Source organism: Aegilops tauschii, chromosome 7, assembly GCF_002575655.3.
Source record: "Aegilops tauschii subsp. strangulata cultivar AL8/78 chromosome 7, Aet v6.0, whole genome shotgun sequence".
Lineage (NCBI taxonomy): Eukaryota > Viridiplantae > Streptophyta > Magnoliopsida > Poales > Poaceae > Aegilops > Aegilops tauschii.
In genome coordinates, this window is record NC_053041.3 from 65,586,540 (window position 1) to 65,595,841 (window position 9,302).

A 9,302-nucleotide genomic window follows, 5' to 3' on the forward strand; every position below is an offset into this window, starting at 1 on the left:
ACATGGAGTGGTCACGAGCTTGGAGTGGTTGAATGCGTCGACTGAGGAACACCTCCAGCAGATCCATGCCGGTGACACCTTGGTTGATCAGTTGAACTACTCTCTCGACCAATATGCCCGTCTCCGGCTTCTCCGCGGCGGTCACTTTCAACGAAGATGGAGTTTGAACACAATCAAGAGAGAAAGAGGGAAGTCCAGTCGACTGGCCTGGAGTCGCAATATCCTGGCAATAGAACCAGGTCGATTGCTAGCCCCTGATCGACTCAGGAAGAGTCATCGAAGGGAAGGAACTCCTCTTCCTCTTCTGAATACCCAGACCCCCACACATCTGGATAACTTGGGTTTTCTCGTCGTTCGAGTTCGCTTTCTTCACTGTTTGGGAGCGGATGGTGAAAATGTGCTTGAAAAGACCCCAGTGCGGTCGACACCCCAGAAAATTCTCGCACATGGACACCAATGCGGCAAGGTATGTGATGGTGTTGGGAGTGAAATGATGGAGTCGAGCCCCGAAGAAATTCAAGAAACCTCGAAAGAAGGGGTGTGGAGGAAGCAAGAAACCGGGGTACATGGGTGGCAAGCAGAACACACTCACTCGGTTGCGGCTGTGGCTCCGTTTCCCCCTCCGGCAGCCGCGCGGACCCATGGACGATCAGCCCTGACTCGGCCATATCATCCAAGTCCTCCTGCTGAAGCGAGGAACGGATCCAATCTCCCTGGATCCAACCCCGCGGCAGCCCCGAGCGCGATGAAGATCCCCGATTCGTCTTCTTGCCTTTCGCCGCCCCCGTCGCCTTCTTCGCGCGCTCCAGCGCCGCCGTTTTCTCCTTCCCCATGGCGGCGGAGCGGAGGCGTCGAGAGTGGAGAAGTCGGATGGGGTGAAAGAGCGAGAGGAAGAAGAAGGAGAATGGGCACGCACAGTGCGGACACCTCGGCCTCGCCGCTTCTAAAGGCCCACTTCCGAGTGGCTGACGCGTGGGTCCGGGCGATCCTGTCAAATCCCGCAACAGTCGTACACGGGATACGTGGCGAAAAAGGTGGCGCAGAAATCAAAACGTCCTGTTTATCCACTCCGCTTACCATGGCACGCTCCGCCTGGCGCGCTTTCACCGAAATTTCGAATCCCGCGAAATCCGGGATCCTCTGCAACCGATCACGCCAAAGATTTCGCATCAAAGACAACACTCGGCGGGTGACATTATAAAAACCAATCGGCAATTCCTGAGTCGATCAAGGCGACTGAAACGAAGCCGAAGTACCAACACTAGCCTCCGTTCAGAGATGAGTTGTTGAGAAAGGCAAGAGTCAAAGCAAGATCAACTTCAACCTTCTTTTCACTCGGACCTCAATCCATTCGGGGGCTAATGATGAGGACATAGACCTAGGGTAGGGTGATAGGCCTGACCTATACGTCCTACCTAAGGTCCTTGTCCTAGAAGCAAAGAAGTTCAAGAGCAAATAGAGAGGGCTCAACAAAGGTGTCGAGTGCAATCCACTCGACCTACCATTCACTCGGAGATCTCTCCTTATTTAGGTCACTCGACCACTCAACCACTCGACTTGCAGAAGACCTAAAGCCACTCTGCACAGCAACGGTCGGACGTTTACTCATAGACTTAATGATCATTTATAGCACTTTATTATTGACGTTACCTGTAACGCTCGCACTTTATGTACATTGAATCCTGTGTAACGGAGGGGAGCTGGGGTCCTGGCACACTCTATATAAGCCACCCCCCTCCTCTGAGACAAGGGTTCGCACCCCCTGTAACACACACATGCATATAATCCAGTCGACCGCCTCCAGGCTCCGAGACGTAGGGCTGTTACTTCCTCCGAGAAGGGCCTGAACTCGTAAAACTCCATAGCTAAGATCATGCCTCTACATCCCTACCCCCCATTCTACTGTCAGACTTAGAACCATGACAGGGTGGTCGTGGGGAGTGGAGGCCGGCGGCGGGCTTGGGGGCATCGTGGAAGAGGAGATCGGCGGCGAGCTTGGGGGGATCGTGGAGGAGGAGGAAGATGGAAGTGGGGAGGAGGACGATGGATGTAACGAATAGATCGAGGGGAGGCTCGTTCCCGTCCGCGTTCGAGCGTTCCTCGTTCCCCGGGGTTTTTCTTCGTTACCTGTGTGGGACGAGAAAAAACAGATGAATGTGAAACTAAAGGCGAGACGAAAAAACCAGACGAAGGTGGGAGATGGGACAAAAAAAGGAACGAAGACTACCAACTGCTTCATTAGGAGTAGAGATTATTTGTTTACTAACTGGATTTAAGATAAGGTTAATTAATTTAGATTTGATTTTTAGAGATTGATCGTGATTGATTTTCTCACATAAAAACATTAGTAAATAATTTACGCCAGCATGGAAAGCTCTGATCCGTTCAGATTTTTTTCATTGTGTGAGAGGTTGACACGAAAATAAACCAGTGGGGGTGGGAGGGGACGAAAAAAAACTAGCAAAAAAAACGGTTGAAAATGGCGGGACGAAAATAAACTGTGGAGTCTATTCACCAACTCAGACATTAGGAGTAGAGATAACTAGTGCTTCCCAAAACCACAACCTCTCCATTCGATGTCACATAACCAATGCAGGGTGTACAAACTCCCTCACTCGAGGGGCAACGAACATAGCTTAGATGGTTAGTTTTTTTTTTCCAGACCCAGCCTATTAAGGTTTAAGTCTAAGACTTGTCACTCGTGCTCGCTTTTTTTAAGATTTATTTTACACTTTTCACTGATGTTCGTTCACTAGGGGAAGATGTTCCCATTGACTACGAGGCGTCTGTAATGACTTCATCAATTTTAAAAGGTTGTGCTGCTCAATATCTCGAATATGCCGTCGATTACAAGACGACTGTAATCGCTTCGTCAATTTCAAAATATTGTATCGGCTCAGTATATTAAAGGTGCTTTTATATATAGGGTTAGCCTAAAAAAACTTAGTGTGCGTGCTACGGACTTACGCGAATTGCCAACAGCGAACAGCCACCTACTCGCACTGGGTAACAAAGCACAACAAAATGCTGGGATCAGGCGTGAAAACGTGACTGCGTCACTCCAGGTACTCCCACAGCAACGTAAAAAGCGGTCGAACCGAGCAGGAGAAGCCACCTTGCAGTCGCACCAGTCCAACGCACCGCACCCGAGTCTCCCGTCTGAGAACCCAACCCCACTCCATGTCTGCGCCAATGCCAGGGCCGGAGGTGTTCGACGTCGTCATCTTCGGAGCCTCGGGCTTCACATACGTCATCCGCGAGGCCCTCAAGTTCCTGCCCCCAACGCCTCCCCGCTCCGAACCCTCGCGCTCGCCGGCCGCAGCCGGGAACGAGTCGCCGCTGCGCTCAGCTGGGCCGCCTCGCCGGGGCCCGTTCCGCACGTCCCCATCCTCGTCGCCGATACCTCCGACCCAGCCTCTCTCGCCGTGGTCATCGCGCGGGCGCGCGTCCTGCTCTCCTGCGCGGGGCCCTTCCGCCTCCATGGTCGCCAGGTGGCTGCGGCCTGCGCGGCAGCAGGGGCCCACTGCCTCGACATCTCCGGCGAGCCCGAGTCCATGGAGCGCGTCGAGGGCTCGAGGCCGACCTCCACGAGCTCGCCGCCAAGAACGGGTCGCTGATTGTCTCCGCGTGCGGTTTTGCCTCCACCGTCGCGGACTTGGGGTTCTTGTTCCACTCCAGGCAGTGGACGCCACCGTCAGTGCCGGTGAGCGTGGTCGCGTATGTCAACCTGGAGTCGTCGGACAGAAAGATCGTCGGGAACTTCGCCACGTTTGAGTCGGCTGTTCTTGGTGTGGCCAACACCAGCCAGCTGCAAGCGCTGCGCCGGTCCCGGCCGAGGCCCGCGAAGCCCAGTGTGAGTTACTAATATTCTTACAATTCACTTTTGAAATTGATGCTTTACTTATTTTAACAGATTCTTGCAAAAATATTTTACAATTGGAATATGTTGGAATGGTAATGACTCATGAGGGAATTAACAGTACTCATCATAGAAACTTTTTTCCACAGGGTACCCATCATAGAAACTAATAAATTATCACCTACTAACCTAATGCGGAATTTCTATCTATTTATTTGCGAGAATAATTCTTGTATTACTCATAGTTTAGGAATTACAATCTCACGTCTAACGATGTCATTGGTGTCCTCTCGACCCGGTCCGAGCCTAACAGCCATAGGACTGTTGGATCTATATGGATGTATCATAGTTCACCATAAAATGACTAGCAAAATTAGAACTACGATGTTGTGAGTAATACAAGAACTATGTTATTCAATCAACTTCTTGATCTCCTCTACCAAGAAGTCATATCTTGATCTATTGCTGATTGAGCTCCTAATCATTGCTACTGCCTCCAAGCAATTGGACTCAATGTTCACAGATAAAGTGCTCCATTGTAACACCAGTGAAAGTCGTCCTTTTGAAATACTCTCTTCGTTCAGAATTACTTGTCGCATAAATGGATAAAAATGTATCTATCTTGAATTAAAATAAGTCTAGATACATTCATTTCTCTGACTAGTAATTCCGAGCTGAGGGGGTAGCTAATAATTCTGCTTCCAGAGCATTGAACACACGAAGAGCTGACTGCAAGAACAAAAAATAACGGCACCAACCTGGTCACGCAGTATCATACACGTTCCTCCAACACCATTCATGGAGGAGCCATCAGTGTTCAACTTCACCCCCCAGGTCGCAGCTTCCATCCGCGACCAGGTGTGTAAAACCGATCGGCATATAGTAGCTATCCATTTCCCTTTCACACGGTCGGCATCAGGCTTAGCCTCGATCGACTCAGGAGTAGCTAGGTAACTCGGCAAAAATCCGACTGAGAGTTCAACAGGTGGAGCAATTTTATGATGCACAAGTTCTTTTCGTACATACCCAATTTGGCGTGCACCAACATGCTCATCAAGATCACAGATTAGCTGCAAAAATCACTCATCACTAGTTAGTTGGATTTTAATTAGTTCCAGCAGCTCCCATTCCCGTGACATGGCATGCCACAGTTTCTTTGCATTTGTGCAGGAACAAAACCACTTTAGAGGTTGGTGTCCCACTGAGCTACCATTTTGAAAACGTCAAAAAAATAAATAAAACTTTAAACTAATCTCATTGGGAGGCACTACCAGTTTCACTTGATGACCGTCTTAGATGATTTAAATGCATTTATGACATGCATGACCCACCCGTCAGAGCTGGCATGATAGGAAAGTCAACGCTGTTTATGTTGACCATTAAGTTAACCGTTATTAAAGGTGGGGCCCACACGTCAGCATCTACCTTCTTCCTCCTCCTCGTCCTCCCCCCCCCCCTCTCTCTCTCTCTCTCTCTCTTTCTCTCTCTCCCTCTCTATTTGTCAACTGAACAAACTCCCCTTTAACGGATATGAGGCAACGAGTAGGTTCTTGTGCTACCCAATGGTCATGCTAAATATGTAATCGAAAAGGTGCCATAGCACCCGGGTGTCCCGACACCCCCTTATCCGGTGCATTTAGTTCTTTAAAGATTCGTGCCCAGGCCTATACAGCACCAGGCCACTTGCGTTGTCATGTGAATTAAGCAGTCAATTTGCAGAGTAAAGCAGGGGCCCGTCCTAGGCTGCAGCAGACTCAGTAGGCATGGCAGGTGGTCACGGACAGCAGGATGGTAGCCCTGGCAGCAGGTCAGGCCGGGTGTAGTTGAAAAGACAACACATAGACAGGTGCATGCTGGGTGTAGGGGTTTCACATCAGTGGCAGTTTTTATATCAAGATTTTTACCTTCTTACTTCATCAGCGTTGGGCACCAAGGTGTGAATGGGGAACCTGCTAGTACAAGTATGCACGGGTTCACTGTTTGTACCTGGTACAGTCAAGCTTACGGAGGGTCAACGTACGTTGTATGTATCAGCTACATGTTTAGTTTGATCTAGATGCGCCCCATAGTTCCTGGTTTTTGAAACGTTTAGTCACGCAGATTGTCATTAATCGGCCGCACATGTAGTGTACTGTGCTAAAGTTGAGCCATGAACAAGTGAGCCAGGTACACGAGTCAGACATGATAGCCTCCAGTAGCAATGGTACGAGATGCATTTTGAGCTAGGTACATCTGTCAGCCATCTTTCTCATTACCAGGAAAAAGAAACATGGATTCCGTTCTCCGACAAGTGTCCAGCTGCAAATAAAAAATTGTTGTTGTCTGAGTAAGATTCCATGCAGGTCCTGGGCCCACGCTTTTTCTTAGTCGAAGTTTGCTGCCGGTAAAGTTGTATTGTCACATCAGCCTATAAACTGTAGCTAGCTAGTAAGATTCTTTTCAGAAGAAACAGTGCTAGGCTAGGTTAGATTTGTTTCAAATGTTACGAGCCTCCCGCCGCTTAGCCCTGCTAATCAGATTCCTGCTTGAGGACACAGTACAAATCTCGAGGAACCCATTCTGAATGCACGGTGCTGATAAGAGGGTGCCTAGGCACCCGGGTCCTAAAAATCCTATCTCGTATGTAATTTATGTTTGTTTGATATCCTCCAAAGTAGGCCTTTCTTCAAAACTTCCAAACCGTGCCTGATCACCTGCCAAGTGGGTGATGGATTACCCAAAAAAACTGTGTCCTCAAGTGGATGCGGAATTTCCTTAATTTCTCTATTGAAATTCAAATAAAATACAGTCGGGGTGTGCTACGTTCCTCGTGATGAAATTAGCTTAGCTCGAGTTAGAGTAAACAGGAAGTCCCGTCCCAGGTATGCTAGTGTTGTTCTGTTAGTTATCATAAAACTGGAACCTTTTATATTATAAAATCCAGTTATCTGTCTCTCAGAACATTTGGAGGTTCTTCTGAAGTGCCAATTTGAACCATATACAAAAGATGTATGTACTATATGTGCTGGTATTATGTGCTGATGACAGTATTGGTTGGCTGTTTTGTCTGCTGTCACTATTGTAGTTGCATCCTTCAATTTTCTAAAACTTACTAAAACTGAAGTTTGTGACAAAGCGCCCTCAGCATGAGCATTGTCTTCAATAAGCTATATGGCAGTATCCGCTGTGATCATATTCCTGCTCAAGATGTAGTAAGTATCTTAAAAACATTTGCCTTTTAGAAAATCCCAACTTGTATATTGAAGGGAGTAAAATTAAGGTCTAAAACTTATTGGAAAATAAACATCATTGTGATGTTACAAGATATATATTAATGTCATCGTTATTGGTAATTTTCATCTTAGTAACCCCGACAAACATATGAGAGGGGGGAGTGATGGAAAATGCTTTATGAAGACAAAGAAAAATGGCTTGGCGGCAAGGCCATGATCTGAATTCAACTTATGTCTGGTATTTTAACTGTTCTTGTCATTGTTGTGACAGATTGGGCATGTCATATAGAATCTTCAATATTTTTTAAACTTGTGTAGTAATTCATAATTCAAAAATTCTAGCAAAAATGTCCACAACATTTGTTATAGCCTTGATTCCTGAATGCAGTGTGTGCAATTATGATGGAATCCTTTTTATTGAATAATGAATTAATGATCACATTTGACGTTAAGATTTCTCTCTTTGTGCAGATTCCCGGTCCTCTTCCTCCCAAAGGATCGTTGATGATCGAGCATGACAAGGCACTAGGATTGTGGGCCATGAAGTTACCTTCTGCTGACACGGTGGTTGTGAAGAGAACACTAGCAAAAGTGACAGAGCATCCCAAGGCCTTCCTTGTGTGGACGAGACCTCAGATTTTGAGAAGCATAGGAAGGAATTCTGGTCCTCTATAAAACCTGCACATTTTGGTGTAAAGATCGGCAGCCGTTCCATCTTGGGCCTTGTGTGGTGCCTGTCTACTGCAATTTTCGTCGGCATTCTTGTGGGTTTCTCCTTCGGCAGGTCTCACTTGCTAAAATTCCCTGAGTTCTTCTCCCTCGGGTTTTTCAGAAAGACCGGACCAACAGAAGCGGAGGTCAGCAGCGCCTCGTTCAAAACATGGTTCGTCGGCCGTGGCTACATCGATTCGGCCCACGCATCAGAGTGTGGAAGCAAGCCAGATAAGGAGATTGTCACCAGGAGTTTCGGGGCCAGAGATCGGGTACATCACGACTTCGATCATCCTCGTCCAGTGCGCCCTCGTCCTGCTTAGCCAGCGAGCCAATCTGCCGAAAGGCGGGGTGTACACAACCGGCGTCGTCTTCGGGCCAACGGATCTCCAGAAGCGCCTCGAGGACCATCCCTTCAGATGAACAGGCTCATGCTTCCTAAACTACATATCACCTGAATGTCTTGCAGGCTAGCAGTGATCATGGCTTTCCGAATAAACATGCATGTTGTCCTGTATGTGAAGTAAACAGTATCACTACCAGACATGAAAAAGCAAGAATAAGATGTGCTCGTGTAATGTGAATCGTATGTCTGTGTGAAATATATAATAAGTGTGTAATCTGTTACTTTGCTTAGTTATGTAAAGTGAAGACATCACTAGTAGAAAACAGGGCTTAGGCCACAGGGCAGTTTTCACATTAGCCCCGGTTCAGTCACGAACCGGGACTAATGTGAGCATTGGTCCCGGTTCGTGAGCCCAGGGGGCCGGCCGGGGCCTCGTGGGCATTGGTCCCGGTTCGTATGGACCCTTTGGTCCCGGTTGGTCGTACAAACCGGGACCAATGGGCCACGTTCCTGGCCCACCACCCTTTAGTCCCGGTTCATACCACAAACCGGGACTAAAGGGCTGGTCCTAGTTGCGGCCAGTGTTTAGTCCCACCTCGCCAACCGAAGGGCGCTCACACCAGTTTATAAGCCCGTCCCTCTATGCCTTGTAGAGCTTCTATTAAAGTGAAAATAGATGCCCTTATACAGGAAATTTGACTTAAATTCAAAGTAAATTTCATAGAAATTTAGTATGAATTTAGGTTGAATTTTCTCTATAAGTGCATCTATGTTCATTTTTTATATTTATAAAATAAATAAACCTTAATAAAATAAATAAAACTAAATAAACCTTAATAAAATAAACTATAGTAACTACAATAAATAAACCTTAATAAATTAAGTAAAAATAGCAGCAAGTAAAATAAATAAAAATAGCAGCAGTAAAATAAAAAAAATTTAAAGTAAAAGACATAAGTAAATAGAAATAAAATAAATAATTTTTTATTGTAAGTAGAAAGAAAACATTTTCAGAGTTCATTTGAAATGCTTTTCAATTTTAGGGTCTTATAGCTCAAAATAATTAGTAAATGCATGAAAAATAACAAATGAAGTCAGAAAGGATTGACAAATGATGATGTGGCTTTGAATGGTGCATTTTGAACACACAAAAATTTAGGGGTTCAAATAAGTT

At 46.7% G+C, this 9,302-nt stretch overlaps 1 pseudogene; it reads left to right on the forward strand.

Annotated features, from left to right (window-relative positions):
- The first annotated feature begins 3,180 nt into the window (after positions 1 to 3,180).
- Positions 3,181 to 9,018, forward strand: LOC109772569 (probable mitochondrial saccharopine dehydrogenase-like oxidoreductase At5g39410; annotated as a pseudogene).
- The last annotated feature ends 284 nt before the right edge of the window (positions 9,019 to 9,302 follow it).